This window comes from Mustela nivalis, assembly GCF_964662115.1.
Source record: "Mustela nivalis genome assembly, chromosome: 1".
In the NCBI taxonomy this organism is placed as follows: domain Eukaryota; kingdom Metazoa; phylum Chordata; class Mammalia; order Carnivora; family Mustelidae; genus Mustela; species Mustela nivalis.
In genome coordinates this window covers 190336582-190361922 of record NC_139020.1, presented here as the reverse complement: position 1 = coordinate 190361922, position 25341 = coordinate 190336582, and the positions used below count along the sequence as shown (strand labels likewise).

The 25341-nt window shown below is 51.0% G+C and overlaps 1 long non-coding RNA gene across 2 annotated transcripts; it reads left to right on the top strand.

The window, feature by feature from the left end:
- Positions 1-811: 811 nt before the first annotated feature.
- Positions 812-20978, top strand: LOC309841060. Of its 2 annotated transcripts, XR_014298915.1 has the most exons (4): positions 812-1165; positions 12700-12761; positions 20019-20122; positions 20225-20978. It is a non-coding gene; the product is annotated as an uncharacterized lncRNA (long non-coding RNA). The 2 variants fall into 2 exon arrangements; XR_014298916.1 differs by having other exon boundaries at positions 20019-20978.
- Positions 20979-25341: the final 4363 nt, after the last annotated feature.

Below are 25341 nucleotides of genomic sequence, written 5' to 3'. Positions count from 1 at the left end.
TGAAGGGACTGCTGCTGGAGCTCCTCCTCGGGTGGAGTGCTGCAGCCCAAGGGCATGGGCCCACCTCTCACTTTACCTTCTCCTTCCCTCCTCACCCGGCTCCTGGCCCCTGCCCCACTCCCAGGGCCCCAGGGAGCCTGCCTATCTGATAGACCCCGAGCTCTAAGAGACTTTGCAGTCTGTTTCTTCAGATGTGCCCTGGGCAGCTTGGCTGTGACGGGAGAGGGTCGAAGTGGAGGGGCTTGAGCCCCCAGGTTGGGCTGGGAGCGGGCCTGAGGCCAGTCTTGAAACAGCTACTCCCCGCTGACTCAGACCCTGCTGCCCTTCTTATCAGGCCTGAGGAGCGATAAGAAGCTAGTTCCTGGACTGTGGGTTCTAGGCTTTTGTTTGGGGCCGCCAGGAAGTGACTTGCGGGTTGCTGTGGCTTAAGGAGTGGGGCTGACTCACGGGGTGGGCGGCTGGGTGTGGGATGGGGGGAGGTGGCCAGCGCCAGGCCCTGCACCGCCAAACACCGACTGGCCAGGGAGGGAGGCCCCCGGTGGGAGTGTGTCCGGCCTCCACACCCACCTCCTGACCGGCCAGCCCAGTCTCCCGGAGGAGGCTTCCATGCCCTGCTAGCTTAGGATGGGAGGGGTGGCCCAAGGCACCTCTTCGTTATTTTTTAAACAAAATATTTCCAGAATATGATGTTTTCCCCAAAGTGTTGACTGCCTGCTAAGTGCCAAACACCAAGGGCTTTGCCTGCACCGACTCCTTTAACGGTGCCTGGTACTGCCCCTGGCGGGGGGTGCGGTTTCAGCATTCACCTCGTGCACAGGAGGAGACTGAGGCTCAGAGGGAGGACATGCCCGGCTGGGATTTACCCAGCCAGGAAGTGACAGATTTGGGATTTAAGCCCAGTCCAAGATTCATCCGCAGTTCCCTTGAAAAACCAAAAGGGAGCCGTGTAAGGGCAGGTGATGGCCATCAGGAGTGTCATGAACCCCGATGAAGCTGTCTCTAGGTGACCCCAGGTCCCCCAAGGAGCCTGAAGAGACCACAGCCACTGACCACGGCCCCAGGGGACTCTCCCGGGGTGGACATGGCTCTGTCCCAGCCGCCCTTCTCTCGTGCGTGTGATGGGATGAGACATGGGGTCAGGCGGTCCCCACCAGCCAGACAGTAGGTGAGTAACCTGAGTTCACAAATGGGTGGCTGGGTGACCCACTGGTGGGGTCAAGGAAGGGGAGGAGGACAGGCGGGGAGCTTGGGGAGGAGATAAAAGACCAGGAAATTCCCAACCCAGTGGGAGAGACAGACCTTATTAGTCAAGACAGAAAGCAATTCCAAAAGAGGGAAGGCTCTGAGTCACTCCCTGAAGCACCCATTTGTCGTCAGCACTCTGCTCCCTCTCCGTCTGCGGTCTGCGGGTTCTCCACCTGTCTGCAGGTGTCCGGGATGCCCCGGGGCCCTTGTCCTATCCCCTGCCCCTGTCCAAAAGCCCTAGGCTTTTGCAGAGAGAGTGGCAGAAGCGTCCCAGAGAATGCTCTGATTGGCTCACCTCCAGTCACGTGCCTCCCTGAGCGCATCAGTACCTGGGGGCATGGCGTCCTGACTGAACCGGCCTTGCCTTCCTTGCCCACCTTGGCACTGGATCTTGTTGTGGGGCTGGGAAAGCGGCAGAACCACCCGGAATGGATGGGAGGTCAAAGGGGAAGAGGTGAAGCCACGTCAAAGCCAGGGGGTGTCAGGGGCTGGTCCTACACATCTAGACATTGCACACCCAGCCTCTGGGAGGCCATGCCGGTCGGGCTAGGATGCTGGAGGGTTATCACCAGGAAGAGGCCACTCAGTGTCTTAGTTCATAGTGAGGGAGCTTCAACCTCAGCACTCTTGACATTTGGGACCAGATAATCCTTCACTGTCGGGACTGTTCTGTGCATTGTAGAGTCTCAGCAGTATGGTGGGGGTACCTGGGAGCTGGACTTTTTATGCTGCATCTCCCTTCCACGCCCTTGAGGACACCAGGGTGGAGGGGTGCTAATTCCAGGGCACGTCAGGTCCAGGCAGCTGGCAGCGGGCACTGAAATGGTAAGGGGCCAGGCAATGTAGGGCACTCTCAGTAACTCCAGAGTTTCCTGCTCCTTCTTCCCTTGCTTTTCCCCTTTTGGTTGGTTAGAAGCCTGAACCTGGGGGCGCCTGGGTGGCTCAGTGGGTTAAGCCGCTGCCTTCGGCTCGGGTCATGATCTCGGGGTTCTGGGATCGAGTCCCACATCGGGCTCTCTGCTCAGCAGGGAGCCTGCTTCCCTCTCTCTCTCTCTGCCTGCCTCTCCATCTACTTGTGATTTCTCTCTGTCAATAAATAAATAAAATCTTTAAAAAAAAAAAAAAAAAAAAAAAGAAGCCTGAACCTGCTGTGTCCAAGCTGGGTGACCTCAGGCAGATTTCTTAACTTCTCTGGGGCTTGGATTTCTCTTGTATACAATGGGGCCTGACACATGCTTTTAGGGGGTTATGAGACTTAAAAGAACTAACGTGGTGGACACACACTGGTTTCACTGTCCCTCCACTCATTAGTGACTGAGGGACCTTGGGGGCAACTGTCCCCCTAGGCACTCACACCAGAGCTCACAAGGACCTGTTCAGGGAGGACAGCCCCATGGAGGAAGGCTGAGTCAGCAGACACACTGGACGAGGAGTCCAAAGTCCTGGGTGCTGTGAGCTGATCGGAGCACCCGAGACCATTGTCACAGGCTGAGCTTTATCATGTGCACACTCTGATTCTTCATCAAAGCTGGGGGGAGGGGGGAGGCAGGGGCACTAATGGTGCAGCCTGAAGACCCTCAGTCAGGCCTTCCCAGGACTCAAGGGGATGTCCTCCATTTCTTTGTGCTTTCTCCTTTCTGCAAAATGGAGACAATTAGGAGTTATTTGCCAGAGCCGAGCAAGATCATCACAAAACCTGAGATTAAGGGCTGGTGGTATGCGAGTTTGTTACCGCATCACCACAGTCCTGCTCTGACCCCGTTTTTTGGAGGCCTCAGCTGAGGCTCAGAGCAGGTCATCTGTGGGCTCCTCCCAGGCAACTGAGAGTCTGACGCTGGCCCCTGCAGCCATCTCCCACCATCAGCCAGCTCCCATTCCCAAGTGTTGCCTGTTGCCAGGCACTGTGCTGAGCACGGGGCCTGTGGGCCTTTTCTCTGCATCCTCTCAGAAATACTGCAAAGTCCGTTCTACTAACATCCCATTCTAGGAAAGCGGAAGCAGGCTCAGCAGGGCAAGCTAATGTCACGCTTGTGAAATAACTGATCTGGGACTTGAACCCAGAGCTACACCGGTCATCAGGCAGCATGAACTGACCAGTCTTTGATCTGGGCTGGCCAAGGAGGAGCCAGTGGCCTTGACATGGAGAAGCCACCCTCTCTGTCAGGATCGGAGACTTGGTGACTGTCGCTGCCCAGAAAGTACACGGCAGCTGGGCTGGATTTCTGCCCCTTAGGAAGCTCAAGGCATTGTGTTCCCCTGACTCATAGCCTGCTTGGCTCAGGAGAGGAGCCAAGGCCAAGGTCTGGGCTGAAGTACCAGCTGGGACAGCTACACAGGGGCAAAGCAGATTGTGGGCAAGGGCACCACCTCCCTGTGAAATCTGCCTCCTCTCATGGGCAGGCGGCTGCACTGTTGAACCCAGAGGAGGTTTACAGATTTAAGATCCCACCTCCACGAAGCATTACTGGGCTGTCCCACTGGCTGGCCCCTCCGTTCTACTCCTACTAGTACTTAGAATACCCAGCTTGCATGGAAATCGTCTGTGACCATTACTTACATGGGTGTGTAAGTTAGTATGGTGTGTGACAGTTCTGTCCACCTAGAACAACCTGGTACACTTAGAAAGGCTTGGGGTCTTTTCCCTGGGATTCCCCATGAACCCCCTGCACAGGGCTCATTCTGCACACCCGTGCTCCATAAATGTTGACAGACTGATGCTTTACTGCAGCAGGTGTTAAAAATAGAAAATGATAGCCCCATTGTTTCTCTTCACTGGTGCAGTGGGGGGGGTGGGGGCAGGGGATGCCCATGGTTGGCACCCAGGCTCTGGTATGAACTTGCTACTGGCCGAGACTTGGCTCTGCCTCCCGTTGGCTGGGTGACCATGAGGAAGTTACTTGACTCTTCTGTGCCTCAGTCTCCCCACTGGTAAGATGGGAACCTAGTAATATCGAGGTGATAATTAGAGAGTGAATGTAAGGCCTGGAAAGAGCTCCGTGCTTGTGAGCTGTTTTCATCCTCAGGACTGAGAGGTTCCTGACGTGCTGTGTGTCGTTGACTCCAAAATGTTTTGGATCATAAGAACTCATCGTTATTTCCTGTGCCGCGAAGAAAAAAAAAACAAAACTGTGCCATTTAAACTGACAGAAAGCTATTCTCACTTAGGATGTTTATCTATTTCCTCACTGGAAGAGTTCCTTTATCTCCTGACCTATCATCTCTGTGTACATAAAAAGGAAAGTGTAGTTGAAATAAACGGATCGAGACATTTTTCAGGCAATGACAGCTTTATCATGACTGTCACCTTGCCGACAGCAATTGGGAGATTTATTGACCCAATTTCAGGTGATAAAATGTGGAAAATGTACTTCCTATGATGGGCAAAATAGGAAATACGGTAATACAAGAGAAAAAAAAAAACCAGGGTGATGTTGAGAGAAAAGGCTATATATTTTCCTTCTTTTGTTCGCTCACTCATCCCTTTGACAAATATTTGCTGAGCACATACTGTGCCAGGAACTGCCCCAAAGAGACGAAGGAGCTGTAAAGCAGAAAGTCCGGGGCGGGGGTCGGGATCCAGCATGTGGACCCCTGTTTCCGGCCCCGGCACCAAGGTCTTTCTCAGTCACTGTTGTCTGAGGTGCTGGGGAGAAAAAGTTGCTCTAGGTAGACCAGCAGGCAGGTCCGCTGGCCCGTTATTCACAGGGGCAGGAAAGTCTAGTGCCTGGCGATGTCTCCCCGACTCTTAAACCCTGCCAGGGCCCAGCTCTCGGCCCCAGAAGGCAGCAGAGTCCGTGGGGTGCATAAGAACACAGGGGTTAGGCTCAGATGTGTCAAGGCTCAAGTCCCAACTCTGCCCGTTTCCAGCAAGTGACCTGCAGCCTCCCTGTGTGCCTCAGCTTTCCCATCTGTGAAATTAGGATAGTAATAGTACATCATTACTTTGGTGACGGTGAGGACACAGTCACATCACATGTGAAGTGCCTGGCACGTGGGAGATGTCTATGACATGTTGGCTGCCATTCTATTTCTGTTTGAGCTGCACAATAACCCCTACACACACACACACACCCCCACCAGTCTGGCTGACTCCCATGCTCCACCCTCCTCCCCTCCAGACTCTTCTGCCTCCATCCCACCAGTGGGCATCCACTCTCCTCTGGCTGACTTAATGTGTGACCTTTAGGGTCAGCTGGGGGCCCCATATCAGGTCCCAGACTGGGAGAGGGCTGCCTTCTGCCCACTTCCATCAGGAGACAAGGCGAGAGGGTTTTCATGAAGTCCCCAGCCCCTGGACAGCCTACACACCATGTGCTTCTTGTGTGAAACTGCTTTACACTAAGCATCCGCCCAACACGGCTCTTAACCCACCAGATGCTGGGGCTCCTTAAAGGCTCTGTCTGAGGGAGGCTGGGGCCGCCTTCGGGGTGAAGGAGGGGTTGCTGGACAATGGATGCAGCTGGGGAAAATGACCGCTGTAGTTAATGTGGCCCCGAAGAGCGCAGATGCTTTAAAATCAGCCACATTTGGGTTTGAGCTCTCCCTCTATCTTCTAGACACGGGGGGAGCTGGGAGAAGGGTCCTTAAGCGTCTATGCCTTGTTCCCTCCTATGTAAAACGGGGTCCATAACAGTACCCATCTCACAGGATTATGGTGAGGTTTAAATGAGCCAATACACATGAAACAGGTAGGAGCCGCACAGAAGAACTCGATACAATGGATTATTATCATTATTGCTGTTATTACTCTACTATGATTACTCTTATTACTCATTAGTACTCCCATTGCTGGCTGCTCTTTCAATCGAGCTGATTCATCTGTGCACTCGGGTACTGGGGGAGCTGAGAAGTTAACAGTAGTAGCCACGATGCTGGGCATGTGGTGGCCCCTTGGTAAGTCCCAACAGTCCAGTGTGGGAGAAGTCACCCTCCTGCCTGGCTTCCAGCCCAATGCCCAGCTGGTTAGGAGGGAGTTGACTAGAGTTTTGAACACGGTCTGCTCACCAGAAGCATACATCTCTTCAGTGGGTAAGAAACTAGAATGGCTTAAGGGAGGAAGGAGGGAGTTGAGCTGGTCTCTACCCGTGTGCTAAGCTAATCACATGTAGAAGAATCTGGAAGAGCAATGCCCCACACTTCCAGCGGCTGCCCAGCTCCCTTTTTCTGGAACTCTCCTAATTTCAAATATTCTCTCTCACCATCTGTATAAATCTTCCCAGTGGCCCAGAAATCCCAGCCCCTTGGTATCCAAACCTGTGTCCTCACTACCATTTTTACCCATATGTGACACCCACCTCACGCCGGAAATCATACTGTTGATACCTAGATTAGAAAACGTGGTGGCCATCAGGAAGAGCCCTCCTTGGGTTTGGCTTTGTTTTTAACCAAGATACAAATGACATAACATTATATTAGTTTCAGGCATACAACATAATAATTCAATAGTTGTGTATCTCCTTGGTTTTTAATAAGAAGAGAAGCAAAGATATGAGAGGTAGTTGTTACGGGTGAGGGGAGGGGATGCTTCCAGGGCCAAAGGACAAAGGACCAGGCACTGGAGTCTCATCTAGAACATTCCTGCTCCTCTCAGTATTAACTTTGCCTGATGCCATCACCCACTTCAGGACAATTAAGGAACAGCTTTCTGAAACATAGATAACTCTGTTACTCTAAGAAGAAATAATCCTTTTTGTTTTGTTTTGTTAAGATTCTATGTATTTATTTGACAGAGAAAGATCACAAGTAGGCAGAGAGGCAGGCAGAGAGAAAGGGGGAAGCAGGCTCCCCACTGAGCAGAGAGCCCGATGTGGGGCTCGATCCCAGGACCCTGAGACCATGACCTGAGCCAAAGGCAGAGGCTTTAACCCACTGAGCCACCCAGGTGCCCCAAGAAATAATTCTTTATTTTGATGGGAAAGGTGTCCCCAGTCTTCATTTCAGGAAAAATCCAAAAAATCAAAAATGGATGCATCACAGCTCAGAGCCAAGCTGAGGACCCCTCTGTAGTCAGTCAGTCTCAGTGGACTAATCCAGATCTAGCCTCTCTCGGGCCTCCGCTTACTCTGATTTTCATTTCATCTTCTCTTTTCCTGCTTACTTTTAATTTATTTTATCTTGTTCAATTGCTGGCAGGTATATTTTCAGATTGCCCTAAATCATTCATAACCTCATTCGTTCAGCCAGGATTTAGTGAGTCATCCAGTATAAGGCCAGGCACTATTCTAAGCCTAAGGATACATCAGCGAACAAAGACTCCGGCCTCTGTAGAATTCATAGTCTAATGGAAGCCGACAGAAGAAAAGCAATACACATAATAGCCTTTATAGTAGAGTAGAAAGTGAAAAATAGCACAGGGTATGACTGTGTTACGAGGACCTGCAGGTATAATTTTTAAATCTTCCAAGGAAAAGAGAATATTGTTCATTGTATTAGGTATGATCAGTACAATGGAGGTTACACGTGAAGATGTCCCCCCACTTTGTAAGAGATGAATGCTGATTTTGGGGTAAAGTGACATCATGTCTGGGATTTGCTTAAAATACTTTTAAAAAGGGGGCACCTGGCTGGCTCAGCTGGAAGAGCATGAGACTCTTGATCTGGGGTTGTAAGTTTGTCACCTTGTCCAGCCCCCAGATTCCAAGCAGGGCAGCACCTAGCGGGCCCAGGGCTGACTCACCCTCTGCTAGTCACTGGAAAGTGAAGCAGCTCCCTCCTCACCCTGCCTTCTAGGAAAACCTGCCTTTCTGGAAACCTGGGGGGGAGCTAGAGCTAGGAGGTGCTAGCGGGAGACCAGTTCATCCTGACCTCATCACATTCTTGGAGCCAGGGAGAAGGTGGACCATTTCTTGTCCAGCCTCCCAGAGTCTGCTGCTGTGATTTCAGTCTGCTGCCCGGCTTCCAGACAGGAGGAGAGTCCAGTGGGCCCCAAGGACCGGCTGTTGGAAGGGATTTGTTTGCTTCCATTGGGGGAGGAGGGCCACCCAAATCTGGGTTCCAGTCCCCACCCTGCCATGTCCAATGCGTGACCCTGAGCAGCTTACATAAAAGCCGTCTGAGCTCAGCTCCCGTCTCTATGTTAAGATGGAGGTTAATGATGAGAGCCTAACTCAGGGTTGCTTTTGCGGGTTAAATGAAACACTTTCATCTTTTGCATAATTCCTGGGGCGTGGGTTTTGCTTAATAAATATTAGCTACCCGGAAAGCGAAAAGTATTTAAAGACAAAGGCCTTTCTCCTTAGGCATTGGGGGCTCCCAGCCCCAGGTCAGAAGAGGCTGGCAGTGGTTGGGCCCAGGCTCTGGGGCAGGCGGAGTGTGATGGGGGCTGAGGGCTGGCCTAGCTAGTGGGTGCAGGGACAAGAGGGTGCAAATCCAGCTCCACCTTAACGTGCGCAAATCACAGGGTAAGCGTCTGAGGATCTCTGGTTTCCCACTGTATAACAGGGGAAATAATAATCCCACCCTCGAGGCATTCTCGTAAGGTTTACATGAGTCCTACATAGAGCACTTGGACCCCTGCCGAGAGCAGAGAGGTCCACACTGGCTATTACTGACCACTGTGTTAACTGTGTCTGTCCAGGGTCTTCCTCCTCCATCCGTCCAGTCACAGCACTCACACCAGCAGCCAAGTTTACTGTGCTCCCCAAAACGCGGGTCACCATCCTCCCCTTAGAGGAGGGGAAACTGAGGCTCAGGAGCTCTGGGTACCGTGCCCAGGATCACCCTGGTGAAGCCAGCGTTGGAACTCAGGTCCCTCTGACTCCAGTGCCCACACCCTTAGCCCTTTGCTACCTTGCCCTCATGGGGCATCACGGAACTCTCACGGGGCCCGGGGGCAGGTGGAAACCCAATACATCGGACCTGGAGACAGTGGGCTGGCAGACACCCCTGTGCTCTGTGTGCTGGAAAAGCCTGCAGAGGAAAGGTCCGGCCTTGGCCCTTGAGGACTAGGGAAGATTTGGATCTGTGCTTTGGGAGAGGCCAAGGCCGGCTTTCAGCAGGGGGCAAAGGTCTGCTGTGGTCTGGGCGGGGCCCAGTGGGCGTGGCTAGAGGCGGTGCTGGGACGGTCAGGGGCAGGTCAGCGGCTGGCCAGCCTCCACGTGGAATTCAGGCCCAAGGCAAGAGGGTGAGGCCCAGGCCTCCATCCATGCCCCCTTCTTTTCCTGTTAGCCAGATTTCCTCCCTCAGGGATCCATCCACAGGACTTGGGTTCTCAAGTAGAAACTACCGTCCCTGCCACTCCAAATCCCAGGATTGGGAGACCTGAAGAACTAACAGATCCTACCCCCCCAACCCCCATCCTCCACCCCACCCTCCCACCTTGCACCCCCCAGCCCCCCCACCCCGACTCAGCCTGGAACAGGAGAGTGGGTGGGGGCCCTTACAACTGACTTTATTGGTTTGCTCTTCTCTCAGGATAAACACCTCCAATATGGCAGCTGGTACACAGGGCACACCAAGTACACGTTCTTGGCCTTCCTCTCCCTGCATGCCGCGGAGCGGGACGCAATCCTGACTCAGACCCACTCTCCCTCCAGAAACAAATCCATCCCACCACTAGAAATGGAAGTTCTACTGAAGGTTTCTTAGGAAATTAAAAGGCAAGTTTCCGGGCGCCTGGGTGGCTCAGTGGGTTGGGCCGCTGCCTTCGGCTCAGGTCATGATCTCAGGGTCCAGGGATCGAGTCCCCACATTGGGCTCTTTGCTCAGCAGGGAGCCTGCTTCCCTTCCTCTCTCTCTGCCTGCCTCTCGGCCTGCTTGTGATCTCTCTCTCTCTCTGTCAAATAAATAAATCTTAAAAAAAAAAAAAAAAAAAAGGCAAGTTTCCTGGTAGAGAACAGAATCCTACCTCCCCTCCCAGCTCTTTCCCTAGGAATTGTATCCCCCCACATCAGGAGGCCTCAGCCTCCTTCCTCTCTGCCCCTCTGCCTCTCCCTTCCCTCCTTGCCCTCGAAACCCCAGGTGGCTTGCAGCCCTCACACGCAGTTACCCACTGAGTGAGTGCCATCAGCAGGACCGGTGACATAATTTGCAACACCTGGGTATAAAGTGAAAATGCAGGGCTCCTGGTCCAGAAATTACGAAGAATTTCAAGATGGTGACAGCAGAACATTAAATTAAGTCCTGGCCCTTCTGAGCACAGAACCCTGTCACCTGGTCACATGCATGGGCCGCATGCCTGTGAAGCTGACCCTGGCCCTTCATGCGTGCCTCACATGGGCTAGATGTCAGGTTGTCATGAAATCTGAGGTCCCATCCCCACCCCAGAAGCAGATCTTGAGGATGATTGCTCTGGATTACACCCTCCCCGACCCTCAACCACTCATTATCCATCCTGCCCTTAGGCGCACGGTAGAAAGGTTTGAAGTCTTGTTTTTGAACCTACCACACCATTTGCAAAGTGCTTTCACATGTTCTTTGAGAGAGAGAAGTTGTCCCATTTTATAGCTAGGCAGACTTAGATTTCAGAAACTCCCCCACCAGAGCTGGCACCTTGCTGGGCATTAGCCTCTGTGACCCCAAAACTCTGGCCTCTAGACCCCCCTCCTTCTGGAGCCATTTCCACCAAAGAAAGAACCTGGACACCATCTGAATGCACAAATGATTCAAACCTCAACATCAAGGGAATTTATTTTATTTATATTGTTGTGACAGCAATTTCTCCTGTTAAAACAGACTCACCCAACCCCAGACAAACACCAGACCCAAATCGGATCTCCATCCAGGAAGTGTCCCCATTCCTCCCTGACTCGGCCCACCGAGAGCTCCTGCACCAAACAGAGAAGAGAAAAAAGGGCACCCAAACTTTTCTTCCAAAAGGCTTAGGGTAGGGCCACCTGTTTTATTTTATTCCTCATGAGAACGTGGGAAACCTTTATTTTTTTTAAGTGAACTTCATATTTTGGAATCATTTTAGGTTTACAGAAAAGTTACAAAGATAATACAGAGAGTTCTCTTACCCATTATTCCCCCTCAGTATTCACATCTTATAACATTAATATCAGATTAGCATTATTCCTCACATTATTAATGTCTTATTTTTTTAACATTTAATTTATTTATTTGACAGACAGGGATCACAAATAGGCAGAGAGTCAGGCAGAGAGAGGAGGGGAAGCAGGCTCCCCGCTGAGCAGAGAGCCAGATGCAATGTGGGGCTAACCCCGGGACCATGACCTGAGCCAAAGGCAGAGGCTTAACCCACTAAGCCACTCAGGCACCCCTCACATTATTAATGTCTTATTTTGCTGTAGTGTATTTGTCAAAACCAAGAATTAACGTGGGCACATTGCTGTTAACTAAAATCCAGACGTGATTTGGGTTTCCCTGGTTTTTCCATTAATGTTCTCTTTCTGTTCCAAGACTCAGTCTAGGGAAGCACGTGGCACTTAGTCCTCATGTCTCCGGTCTAGTCCGTGTCAGTTTCTCCATGCTTTTCATATCTGGATCATCCTGAGAAGGACAGGCAGGTGTTCTATTGGATATCCCCCAATCTGGGTTCATCTGGTGGTTTTCTCATTAGGCTAGAACTAGAGGTTTTTAGAACTCTGCAGAGGTGAGTTGATTTCTTTTTTTTAAGATTTTATTTATTTATTTGACAGAGAGAAATCACAAGTAGGCAGAGAGGCAGGCAGAGAGAGAGAGAGAGAGAGGAGGAAGCAGGCTCCCCACTGAGCAGAGAGCCCGATACGGGACTCGATCCCAGGACCCTGAGATCATGACCTGAGCCGAAGGCAGCGGCTTAACCACTGAGCCACCCAGACGCCCCCAGAGGTGAGTTGATTTCTTACCACATCCTATCAAGAGGCTGTGACATGCACAGGACACCATCGGTGAGCTTCACCTTGAACTTGAGGTCAAGGTGGTGTCCGTTGGGCTCCTCCACTGTGAAGTTGCTGTGTTTCACCTTCCAAACTCTGCTCTTTGGAAGTGAATCAATAAACCCATGCCACCCTAGAGGGGAAGAGGGCTGGAACTAGGCTCTGCTTCCAAGAGGAAACCTTGATTTTTATTAAAATGTGAATTTAATTGTCTTAAAAAAATTATCACACTCCTGGTTTAAAATGCAAAGGATGCCAAAGGCTGTAGGTGCAAAGTCTCTTCCCCATCTCTGTCCCCCGAAGTAACAATGTCTCCATTTTCTTGCGAATCATTCCAGAAGTATTTTATGCACAGACAAGTCAATATACACACTTTGCTCCACCTATGTACACAAAGGTCTCACACGAGCCACACTGTTCTGCAGCCTACCGCAGCGTTGCTTGGACTACCGAGACCCCATAAACCAGCCATTTGTCTGACCGTGACGGATGGCTAAGTAAATTGCATTACTGTATAGCAAGGGCCTGGCCACGGCCACCAGCAGTTACACAAATAAATAGTATCTGGTATCACGGAAAAGTAATATGTCAAGTGCAGAGTACATATGATTTCTGTTGGGTGGATGCTATTTTTCAGGGGGATAAAGTTCGGAAGAGGTCACAGGAAGCTAGAAAGCCCTGAGAGAAAATAGAAGACTTGTGAGTATGATGTTTTGCTCTGTATGTAAGAAAAAAATAAAAAGACGCGGCCATGAGCTTTGGGGGAACACAATCTCGAGGATCCCGAAGCCAGCCACAGGGGAACGGCAAGACCCCGTCACACTCTTTCTGGTCAGGGAGGGAAGGGCTGTTTGACTTTCTAGAATCTGTCTCCCTGGACTAAGGGTGTTGCAGTTAATTGCATTGTGGAAGTAAGAGTAGAGCAAACACCCTGCCCAGGGCAGGGACAGGATGTAGATTCTTTGGGCCTGAATGGTCAGGCTCGAGGCCACAGGTTTGGGGATGCCCCACCCCCACCACTACTCACAGGCTGCAGGGTGAAGCGTGGTTGCCCTTTAGCCAGGCACCTGCTCGCTCATTCGTCCGTCCATCTATCCATTCATCCATTTATCTAGCCATCCACCTAACCACTCATGTGTTCCCTGTATCTGCTCAGCATTTACTATGTGGCTGACCCTGGGCCAGGGAGGAGGATGCAGCTGGGGCTGGAATGGACGTGTGCCCCTCCTTGTTCTGACCCGGAACTGAACCGGTGTGGGGAACTAACATCTAAACCCTGGAGTATTTCAAGGACCCAGAAGAGGGGACCAAGACAGCCTGGGGCACCCGGCTGTTTCATGGAGGTGGGGACAACCAAGCTCAGCGGGAGTTAGCCAGGCCTGGGGCACTGAGGGGAGAAAAGGGACACTTCAGGTAAAGAGGACAAAAAAAGGCCCACAGACCAAGACCAGATCTGGTTACCAGGCCCTTGTGCCTGTCTGGGCCTTGCACCAGTTGCTGGGTGGTCAGGAGCTCATTTCATCCCATGGTAGCCCCTGTGAGGGAGGTACTATGAATACCATTTTCTTCCACACCTTTATGGAGCTATTGACATACAACATATGCAAGTTTAAAGTGTACGATGGGTTGATCTGATACATGTATGTGCTGGGGAAAGATTACCACACTGTGGTGATTTTTTTTTTTAATTTTACTTATTTATTTGACAGACAGAGATCACAAGTAGGCAGAGAGGCAGGCAGAGAGAGAGAGAGGGAAGCAGGCTCCCTGCTGAGCAGAGAGCCGGATGTGGGGCTCGATCCCAAGATCCTGAGATCATGACCTGAGCCGAAGGCAGAGGCTTTAACCCACTGAGCCACCCAGGCGCCCCTGTGGTGATTTAATACTACCGTCCCCTCACGTAAGTACCATTTCTTTCTTTTTTTGTGGTAATGACATTGAAAATCTTTTTTTTTTTTTTTAAGATTTTATGTATTTATTTGACAGAGAGAGAGAGAGAGATCACAAGTAGGCAGAGAGGCAGGCAGAGAGAGAGAGAGAGAGAGGAAAGCAGGCTCCCCGCTGAGCAGAGAGCCTGATGCAGGGCTCGATCCCAGGACCCTGGGATCTTGACCTGAGCTGAAGGCAAAGGCTTAACCCATTGAGCCATCCAGGCGCCCCTAGAAGATCTACTCTTTTAACAACTTTCAAGTAGATTATACAGCAGTGTTAATGATAGTCACCATGCTGTGCACCAAATCCCCAAAACTTACTCATCTCATAGCTACAAGTGTGTCTCCCCATTTCCTCTGCGCCCCAGCCCCCGACAACCACCAGTCTGCTTTCCATTTCTATGAGTTCAGCTGTGTTCAACTGCACGCATAAGCGAGAACACACAGTATTTCTCTCTCTCTCTGACTTATTTCACATCGCATAATGCCTTCGAGGTCCATCCATGAGGTCACAAATGGCAGGGTGTCTTTCCTTATTGTGGCTGAATAATTGTCCAATGCAGATTTTCTTTCCCTGGTCATCAGTCGGCGGACCTCGGTTGACTGAGCTACCCGGCCCCCCGAGAACCTGTACTTTTAATCTCCACGCTGTTCTGCCTGGCCTTTGAAGCTGTTTTCTTCAGTCTCTGCTGATCTCCTCACTCATTCCTCTCAAAAAAGAACCCTCGGGAGTCCCTGACCATTTTTTTCTCCCTTCCACACTTCATCCATGCTGTTTCCTCTCCCTGAAATGCCCACACTCATCTCAGCACCATTTAAAAAGTCTCACCTTTAGTTGAGGCCAATGTCAGCTGCAGATTCCAACGGCAGTCCCGGTTCAAACGCTTCTCCACAGCTGCCTGGCCTCTGGGGGTCTCTGCGCCTCCCAGAGCTTTATTCTTCCTGTCTCAGAAGTGAGCACGGTAGCAGCGCTGACCAGGTAGGGTGTTGTGAGGACCCAATGAAGCTGCGATACACTCACTGTGAGGCCTGCACCAGGTCATAGCCCAGTACCTGTCACTGACTCTTACTCCACTCCCTGAGGTAACTTCCTTGTCTTATTTTTTTTCACTGATTCAGCAACTATTTCCTGAGCACCAACTCAGGAAATGTAGGGACCCAGCTTGAACTAAACAGGAGAATCCCCACAGGTAATGCCCTGTGTACTGTAGACTTTCATGAATTTATTCTCACCACGAGACTGTGAGCTCTTCAAGGACAGGGCTGAGGGAGCTGCTTTTCTCTCTTTTTCTCTGATGCCTACCCCACGACCTGACAAACAGAAGGCGCTCAAGAATTGTGGATGGAACAGGATGGCACGGGCTGGACTCTGTATGTTGGATTCCCCCCATTACTGGGGAATCATGACTATGTCCCCGAAACCCTCCACCAGCAGCTTCCTGGTCTGTAAAACAGGAATACTTTCAAAATCAACATTTTAAAAATGTTTGTGTGCTGTGCTGGGAAAAATAGCAAGCAACATAAAATTAATTCTTGGCTCAGGGAGCTTCTAGGGAGGGGTCTGAAAAGTTAGCAGAAAGTTATCATCCATTAAAGCAAGGTGGTTTGCTCTGGTGGGACATACAGGGTGCTGGGCAGAAACAGCGAGGGGCTTCAGAACTAAATATTAGGTAGAAAAGCCGAAGGTTTCCTATATGCTGGGCACTACTGAGTGTTGGACAAGAACCAGCTTGTCTAGTCATCACAATTCTATCAGATGGAAACTGCTCCAATCAACCATTTACTGAGGGGGTGCCTGGCTGGCTCAGTTGTTAGAGCATACAACTCTTGACCTTGGGGTGAGGAGTTTAAGCCCAATAAACTTTACTTAAAAAAAAGAAAACAGGGCACCTGGGTGGCTCAGTCAGTTAACCATCTGCCTTTGGCTCAGGTCATGATCTCGAGGTCCTAGGATGGAGCCCCACAAAACAGGTTCCCCACTCAGTGGGGTGTCTGCTGCTTCCTCTCTGTCTGCCCCTCCCCCCTGCTCGTGTACTCTCTCTCTCAAATAAATAAATAAAATCTTCTTCTTTTTTTTTTTTTTAAAGAGTGTTTAAAAAACAAATCAATTGTTCACTGAGAGAAAGGTCGTGGGGGCTCAGAGAGGTCAGGTAACTTGCCCAAGGTCACATAGCTGGTGAATGGCACAGCTAGAATCAGAATGCAAGTGTTCCAACCCTTGACCACAGGCTCTCTTAAATCAGGGAGACTAACAGGTAACACTAAATGTTCTTCTTCTACCTTTCAGAGGACAGATGAGGTCATATCTACAGACGGTGGAGCCTGGAGAGTGGGGGTGTGCGGTGTTAGGGTTGCAGAAGCACCTCAAAAAAAAAAAAAAAGGCCTCTTTTTGGAATCTCAGATGAGCTCAAGTTCCGTCCTGAGTCCCAGGCTCTGAGCAATTGGGCACCTCCTATGTGCTGGGCTCCTGCAGGGCTCAGGGCAGAGAGGGGGCTGGGAAGATGTGGGGTCTGATGTCCACACCAACGGTCTTCCTGTGGGCCCAACTTCTGCCATGAGGTAACTGTTGGTTCCCTGAAATGGGAGATGACCTTCCTCCCTCACCGCTGGGGGGAGGGGCATTTGGGGCATTAAAGGGCAGCTGCTACAGATCAGCTGGTTTGCCTTGTCTCTTAAGACTTCTCACCACTTTCTTTTTTTCTTTTCTTTTTTTTTTTTTTTTTTTAAGATTTTATTTATTTATTTGTCAGAGAGAGAGCGAGCGAGAGCGAGCACAGGCAGACAGAGTGGAAGGCAGAGTCAGAGGGAGAAGCAGGCTCCCTGCGGAGCAAGGAGCCCGATGTGGGACTCGATCCCAGGACGCTGGGATCATGACCTGAGCCAAAGGCAGCTGCTTAACCAACTGAGCCACCCAGGCGTCCCTCTTTTTTTCTTTTTTAAGATTTTATTTATTCATGAGAGACAGAGACAGAGAGAGAGGCAGAGGCAGAGGGAGAAGCAGGGACCCCAATGTGGGACTCAATCCCAGGACCCCAGGACTATGACCGGAGCGGAAAGCAGACGCTTAACCCTCTGAGCCATCCACGTGTCCCCCCCACCTCCGACTTTCTTTTCTGTGTCCACCCCTGTAACCCGAGCATTATTCATGTCTGAGAGACCTCAGCAAGTCACGACAGTCCTGCCCTCCACCCAGGACTCCATACTCTTTCAGAAGATCATCTTCCTCCCTGCCCTCACCATTTGACCCCTACCTGGGCCTGACTTGACTGGTGTTCCAGCCTCAAGGGGTGCCCCGGGAATTCACCCACAGACATCATCCTCCGTCAGCCTCTGGGGCCCCAGGCTGCCCAGCCCACCTGTCAGCCGTGTGCAGCAAAACCTCCCCCAGAACTGTGGAGATCTGTCAGCGCTGACACTTCAGCCTGCCCTGGACAACACCTGCATTTTGGAGAAAGTAAATGATGGTGAGTAAGAGCCTCTCCTAACTGCTCTGCAGGGCCCCAAACGCTCAGGCCTCAGACCTGGCCTGCCCTCTTCCAAGGCAGAAGGAGCCACACTCTTCTGGGGAATGCCACTTCATGGACAGTCGTCAGGACCCAGGCTTGGTGGAGACAACCTCGTGTGATGTCTGTGCCACACACTGGGGTCCACCCACACCCTGTCAGCCTGAGCCAGTCCTGATGCCCAGTTGCTCCCCCGTCACCTGGTCGTTGGGTGAGTGCTTATCATGAAGTCAGGACTAAATTTAGTCAGGACAACCCTACATTCTGCCTGCACACAGGGTAGGCGGGGAAGCCACAGTGGAGCAGCCTCGCTCCCCCAACACTGAGGGCCTGTCCCCCAGCCCCTCCCCCTTCAGCCCTCACAGGGGCAACCCCCTCATTAACATGCCCTCGGGAGGCTTCCTTCCTTACCTGTCTCACCACAAGCCCCCACCCCTCCACGTGCTTCCCAGGATCATTTCCTGAAAGAATACCTTGCGTTTGAATTCTGAGTCTGTGGGGCACCTGGGTGGCTCAGTTGTTAAGCGTCTGCCTTCAGCTCAGGTCATGATTCCAGGATCCTGAGATCGAGTCCTGCATGGGGCTCTCTCTGCTCAGTGGGAAGCCTGCTTCTCCCTCTCCCACTCCCCATGCTTGTGTTCCCTCTCTCGCTGCCTCTCTATCAAATAAATAAATAAAATCTTTAAAAAAAAAATTCTGAGTCTGCTTCTGCGGAAACCTAATAAAGACAGCAGTTAACTGCCAGTGTTTATCCAGCACTTTCTCTGTGCCAAGCACCCTGCTCAGTACTTCCCGTGTCTTGACTCATTTAATCCCGTGACAGCCAGGGCTGTGAGGAAGGGCTGTGTGGAAGGGACTGGTATCCTCTCCATTCCACAGACACAGAAACTGACTCAGAGCTGAGGCTTGATGCCAAATGACCCGTCCTCCAGCCTGAAGTGCTCTCAGTTCCTCAGAGTGCTCACCGCCTGCCCCCTGCCCTCTGGGGCACAGGGAGGTTCAATCCCTTGGTCACACCGCAAGTTGGAGGTTGAACCATCCTCTGGTTCAAGAGCGGGCCCCCAGGCCTCGAGCCCTGACCCTTCATCCCTGTGGTAGGCCGGATAGTAGACCCTCTCCACGTCACCACCGAGAACCTGTGACTGTTACTTTCTCTGGCAAAAGAGGCTGTGCAGACGTAATTAAGTGAAGAATCTTGAGATGGAGAGGTTATCCTGGATTATCTAAGTGGAGAGATTATCCTGGATTATCTAAGTGGGCCCGATGCAATTACAGCAGTCCTCATAAGAGGGTGTCCTTTCGAATAGATGATATGACAACACAGAAGGACAGCAAGAGCTTCGGAGTGCAGCACTGCTGTCTTTGGGGATGGAAGACAGGCCTGGGAGCCGAGGGCTGCTGGTGGCCTCTGGACTCTGGGAAAGGCAAGGAAACGGATTCTACCCTAGAGCCTCCAGAAGGAGCCAGGTCTTAGCTCAGCAAAACTGATTTTGGATTTCTGGCTTCCGGAACCAACAGAGAACACATTTGTGTTGTGTTAAGCCTCTGCTTTTGGAGGGCATTGTTAGAACCGCTGGGGGACACAGCGCATCTCCCACTGCTGCCCAGCTGTGGCACATTCCTGGCGACAGCAGTGCCCAAGCCACTCATGGGGCTGTCACCTGGCAGGGGACATCGTCAAGATGCAGGCGAGAGTGACCTCTCACAGGGGACACCTGGAGGGGGACGGCGAAGGGCCCTATTCAGTGTGAGGGGTCAGGACGACGCCCTAAGCACAAGCTGTTTCAGCAGAGGTGGGAGGGAAAGGACAGGATGGGGCCAGACAGAGGAAGCCGTGCGTGCGAAGGCCAGGAGGCAGGGGAAGGCTCAGCCATTTGAGGAACTGAAGTGATTCAGTCTGGACAGAGGACTGGGGTGGAGGGAGAAACGGCAGATACCGTGTGGTGCAGAGGCCGAGAGAACCGGCTCTGTGATGTGTACGTGTGACGTTCAGCCTTGCTAGCTCCCAGCTGTGCGATCAGGGCAAGTCACTTGACTTCTCTGTGCTAAGTTTCCTCACCTGCCCGATGGCGATGACACATAATTACTGACCTCAAGGGGTTCTGGGAGGTTTCAATACCTGTGGAGCTCCTGGAACAGTGTCCCTCGCAGAGGAAGGGCTCAGTAAATCTGTTTACACCTCTTTATATGAAGGGCTCACGCGGGGAGAGCATGCAGTCCCCGGCTGGCCAGTGTGAGGCCCATATCCCGGGATTGGGATGCAGTTACCAGAGTGAGCTAGCTTCAGCCCTGGACTTTTGCTAGAAGTTCTGGGAAAGCAGGTCAGCCTGGATGGCTGGGAGGCATCTTTATCACCATGTGCCTGAGAAGGAAGCCCACAGAGGGAAAAGCGGGGCCCTTCACAGAGGGAGGCAGATCATGGTGGGGTCACTAGGGCCCTGAGTCCAGACATGCCTGAACCTCCCTCCCCACCTTGCACTGTCTGCTTACAGCGTCCTGTCAATTCTCCTTTTTCCTTTAGGAGTTTCAGCTGAGTTTCTGCCGCTGGCCACCGGGAGAGTCCTGACTGATAGATGTTGCTCAGTGAACACACGTTGACCAACTAACTGAATATTGAGGGCTCTGGTACTCTCTTTAGGTTTGGGGGTGATTTTGTATTAAGAGCCTCCCTTCCCTGTGGGCCCGTAGGGCCGGGGAAAGCACGCTCTCTGTTCTCCCCACCTGCAGGCCCTGGCAACCACGTCCAAGGTTCCTTCCAAAGGAGGATGATAGGATCCACTCAAGGCAGGAGTGACCCCACCCGGAAGCTGAATCCCTCTGTTCCCCTCCCTGACTCAAACCTCCCCAACAGGGAAGCTCGCCTGCCTCACTGAGAGAGAGAAGCAGGGAAAGGGACTCAGTGCAAGAGTCCTAGGAACAGGCCAGGGGTCAGTGCCTTTATCAGTCCCATTTTACAGATGAAGATCCTGAGGCCCCGGAGGTCCAGTTACTCGTCCTCAAAGCTCAAGCCCCCTGAACAGAATTCTGTTCTTGCCTTCCAAACATTGCTTCCTCTCCCTTAGCCATTTTCCATCTGGTGTCCTCATTTTTTCTGGCTTCCTTGCCCTCTCAAGTCTAGATACTCTAATTCATCGCAATTACTCATTCCTCACTCATAAAGAATGTTTGGCAACTCCTCGGTTTGTGTCTTTGCTCCATGTAGCAGAAGCGGGGTGTCCTTGGGCCAATATCTTTACCTCTCGGGGCCTTGGTTCCTTCACCTATGGCAGTGGAGATGGCAACACATGCTCTTCGGCTTTTTGTAAGAACTAAGTAAGTTAATACATGTAAAATGCTTAAAACAGTAAGCCCTTTAGAAGTACTCAATAAATAGCAGCTCATGTCATTTTTTTCTTTTGGAAATCAGATTGTGTTGTATGTCTTAGAATGAAATAGAAAAAGCCCCCAAATAAGTAAATAAATGACAAAACTTTGAAAACCATGATTTCACGGAGCTTTTCTTTTCTTTTAGGGGGAAGGGGAGGTGAGGAGCAGAGGGAGAGGAAGAGAGAAACTTAAGCAGGCTCCACACCCAGGGTAGAGCCTGATGTGGGGCTTGATCTCATGACCCTGAGATCATGGCCTGAGCTGAAATCAAGAGTCAGATGCTTAACTGACTGAGCCTCCCAGGCACCCCTAATTTTGAAGTCTGTATCCTTGTTGGCAGAAGGGCAGCAGGAGAAGAGGTGTGTGGGGGTGGGGCTCCCATGCTTCCTGCTTGTCCCCCTGGCAGGTGAGTAGTATCAGGTCAACCTTCCCATCAGGAACACCTAAAAAAGGCCCAGGAAGAGGCATCTGAGATGGGGAGTTGCTCTTCCCCTTGAGCCCTCAAGCTTGTGCTGACTAGGGCAGGTAGGAGGTTGAAAAGCAGGCAGAGGTTTGATGTCAGGAGGCCTGCGGCCACAAAAATCAGAGTAGGGGCCCCTGGGTGGCTCAGCAGGTTAAGCCTGTGCCTTCAGCTCAGGTCATGATCTCAGGGTCCTGGGATCGAGCCCTGCATCCGGCTCTCTGCTCAGCTGGGAGCCTGCGTCCCTCTCTCTCTGCCTGCCTCTCTGTCTACTTGTGATCTCTGCCTGTCAAATAAATAAATAAAAATAAAATCTTTAAAAAAAGAAAAAATCAGAGTGCACGAACCCCCTCCCCCGCTCGTGGTCATGGTACCTTGCTAACTGCCCCAGGCTGGAGGCGCAACTCAAATAACTGGGAGGAAGGCGTTCAGGAAATGGTGTAACAGGAATTTCGGCAGAAAACTGGAAACTGTAAAAAAAGAATCCAGTGGAAGCCCCAGAACTGGAAGATACAGTGGTGGATTCGACATCTGCCGTGGTTACAGTGGATCGCAGGCTCTGGGGCATGGCTGGGCGCTGGTCCTCGGTCAGCCTGGACCCAGTCCTTGTTTCTTTTTGCCTCGAGGTGACAACCACACCCCATGCATCGAACCATTTTAAAGCACACCATTCAGTGGTGTTTAGGATGTTAACAATGTTGTGCAAAAATTTTTCATCGCATCACCATACACCCCAGGCCTGTTAAGCAGCGACATGCCCAGCCGCCCCAGTCCTTCCCTGGCAACCGCTGATCTCCTTTCCGTCTTGGGATGTGCCCGCTCCGGCCGCATCACACACAGTCGTCCTTAGAGGATGTAACTTTTGTGTCTAGCTTCCTTCACTGAAGGTGCTCTCGCGGTTCAGCCAAGCGGAGGCACGTGTCCGTACTTCGCGCCTGTTTATGGCTGAATTCTATTCCATCGTACCGATGTGCCACGTTTTGTTTATCCGCTCGTCTAATAGTGGACATCTGCCTTGCTTCTGCCTTTCGGCTTGAAGGAATCATGTTGCTATACAATTCGCCGCAAGTCACCGTGTGTACATTTTTGTCTCTCTTGGGTGTATATCTAGGTGTGGAACAAGCCCTTGTTTCTTAATTTCTTTCCTTTTTTTTTTAAGACTTTATGTATTTATTTATTTGAGAGAGAGAGAGAGAGAGAGAGAGAGACAGAGTGAGAGAGCATGAGAGGCGAGGATGTCAGAGGGAGAAGCAGACTCCCCGTGGAGCTGGGAGCCTGATTGTGGGACTGGATCCCAGGACTCCGGGATCATGACCTGAGCCGAAGGCAGTCACTCAACCAACTGAGCCACCCAGGTGTCCTGTTACTTAATTTCTTGTTGCAGTTTCCTTGTCTCTAAAACGAGGCTGGTGGTGGTACTCAGCTCAGAGCATTACCTGAGACAATTAAGGCAAAGTACTTAGCTTGATGGGTGGTTGCTACAGACGGAGCCATTCCCGCCGTTAGGCTGTATGTATTTGTTACAAATACCTAAGTATTTGGTGGGGCTTTCGGCGGCATGTCTGCACCCCCCAGAGCCTGGCATTCTGCCTCATGTGGAGCCGATGCTCGGTCAGTGTTTCTGGAGTCTTTGGAGCTGATTCCTTCCCACGAAGGGCCTTGCCCTTCCCTTAGGCTCTGCCAGTGTCCTGAGGAGCACAGGTGCTATGGCTCTTTTTCAGCCACTGAGGAAAAGGAGGCTCCGGGAAGCTGAATTCCTTGATTAATGTTACAAGACTGAAGAGATGCAGAACCTGAACTCCAACTTGAAACCTCCAGCAAGGGTTCATCCATTCACTCAACATCAAATATTTACTGAGCACCTGGCCCGTGCCAGGCGCTTTCTAGACAGTGGTGTCCTCATGAATTATTTGGAAAGAATATAAACAAAATAAATAAGTTATATATAGTATATGTGGGTGATACACTTTATGCTCAAAGGTGATACGTATGAAGGAGAATAAGGCAGAAAAGGAGGTTGGGGAGTTGCCGAGGGAGAGATGAGGGAGTTTCTGTTTACATGGCAGGCCAGGGAAGGCCTCACAGCGGGACTTGAGTACGGATTTGAGGACATGAAGGAGTGAACCATGCGAATGTCCACAGGTAAGACTCAGGAGGATCAAATGAGGGAAAGTTTTTCTGGAAGATCTTTCTGGACGATGATGATGCTAATAATGAACAGGAAGTATGTGATAAATACACTTCTTCTTTTTTTTTTTTTTAAATAGGCTCTTTCTTTCTTTCTTTCTTTTTTTAAATAGGCTTCACACCAAATGTGGGGCTCGAACTCACAACCCTGAGATCAAGAGTTTCATGCTCTACTGACTGAGCCAGCCAGGGGACCTGATAGCTACCATGTCTCGATCAGCTGCTGTGTGTGCAGTCCATGTTACCTACATTATTTCATAAGCCCAACAGAACAGCCGGGTGAGGGGGCTATTACTGTTGTTCCCACACAGCTTTTCAACAGCGGAATGGGGACTTGAACCTGTATCTGAGTTGAGAATCTGAGCCATGCTGGGACGTCCCATAGCTTCCTGGAAGGCAGTAGGGCACCGTCGTTCAGAGTTAGGCTCTGGAGTCAGGGTGCTCCTGTTTCACAGAGTGTGTGAGGATTACGTGTAGTGACAGACATAAAACCCTTGCTCGGTACATGGGGCAGTTATTGTTGTGATTATCGTTGTTGTTACTGGAGAAGTTTTGCATTCTGGAGGCTCCAGTGGATTCCCTCTGGTCCTAACCAACTTGGGGTCACATGGCTGGTCAGCGTCTAGGCCAGCAAAGGTGCAAACCTCCCACTCCTAGAGAACAGGGGCCCCTCTGAGACCTCATAAAGCCCAGCCAATCACGTCCTAACTGTCCTCATGTACTTCTCGATGGGTTTCTGTAGTCAACAGTGTTCCCAGTTTAGACTCTCGGGATACCGAGGAAAAATGCTCTGCGCGAGCTCTAAACCCTTCCCTCCCTTCAATTAAAGACCTACCCAGGGCCTCTGGAGGGAGGACTGACCTCCAGCTATTTTGGAAGAGCCTATCTCCTATCAGGAGCTGATTTTGGTCGGAGCAGAGAGTGTATTTACGGTCCAAAGTCTGCTCCAAAGTAAACACATCATCACATTCCTCACAGCCTGTAACCTCCACAGGGAGCAGCTCTGGCCATCATGGCGCAAGGGTGATGAGGAAATCTTATCTGACTCCATTTCAGCAGGATCCCACCTAGTTCACGCTTGGTGGGGGACACGGGGGAGAGAAAGGAACAGATCCTCTTAACGTTGAATACAAGAGCACGTTCACTGCAGTTACTCTCTGCAGTGATGGGCAGGGGAGACTAGATTTAGGAGACAAACATGTTACGTAGTCAAAGCACACATTTTTATGTGGGTGTGCCTTCAAATGTATCCTTACTGCTTTTTTCTGCCCCCAAAGTAAAAGACTTTTCTGTCCTTTTCTTTCTCTCTCTTCTTTCTTTTTCTTTTCTTTTCTTTTCTTTTTTTTTAGGATTTTATTTATTTATTTGAGAGAGAGAGAGAGAGAGAGAGCATGAGTGGGGGAGGGGTGGGGAGAGGCAGAAGGAGAGGGAGAAGCAGACTCCCTGCTGAGCAGGGACTTCATTTTTGTTTTTTGTTTTTTTTTAAGATTTTATTTATTTATTTGACAGAGAGAGATTACAAGTAGACAGAGACGCAGGCAGAGAGAGAGAGAGGAGGAAGCAGGCTCCCTGCTGAGCAGAGAGCCCGATGTGGGACTCCATCCTAGGACCCTGAGATCATGACCTGAGCCGAAGGCAGAGGCTTAACCCACTGAGCCACCCAGGCGCCCCTGAGCAGGGACTTCTGCATGAGCCAAAGGCCAATGCTTAACCGACTGAGCCACCCAGGTACCCCTCTTTGTCTTTTCTTTCTCTTCCTCTTTTTTTTGTTTTTAAGATTTTGTTTATTCATTCATTTGTCAGAGAGAGAGAGGAAAAAAGCATGGGCAGG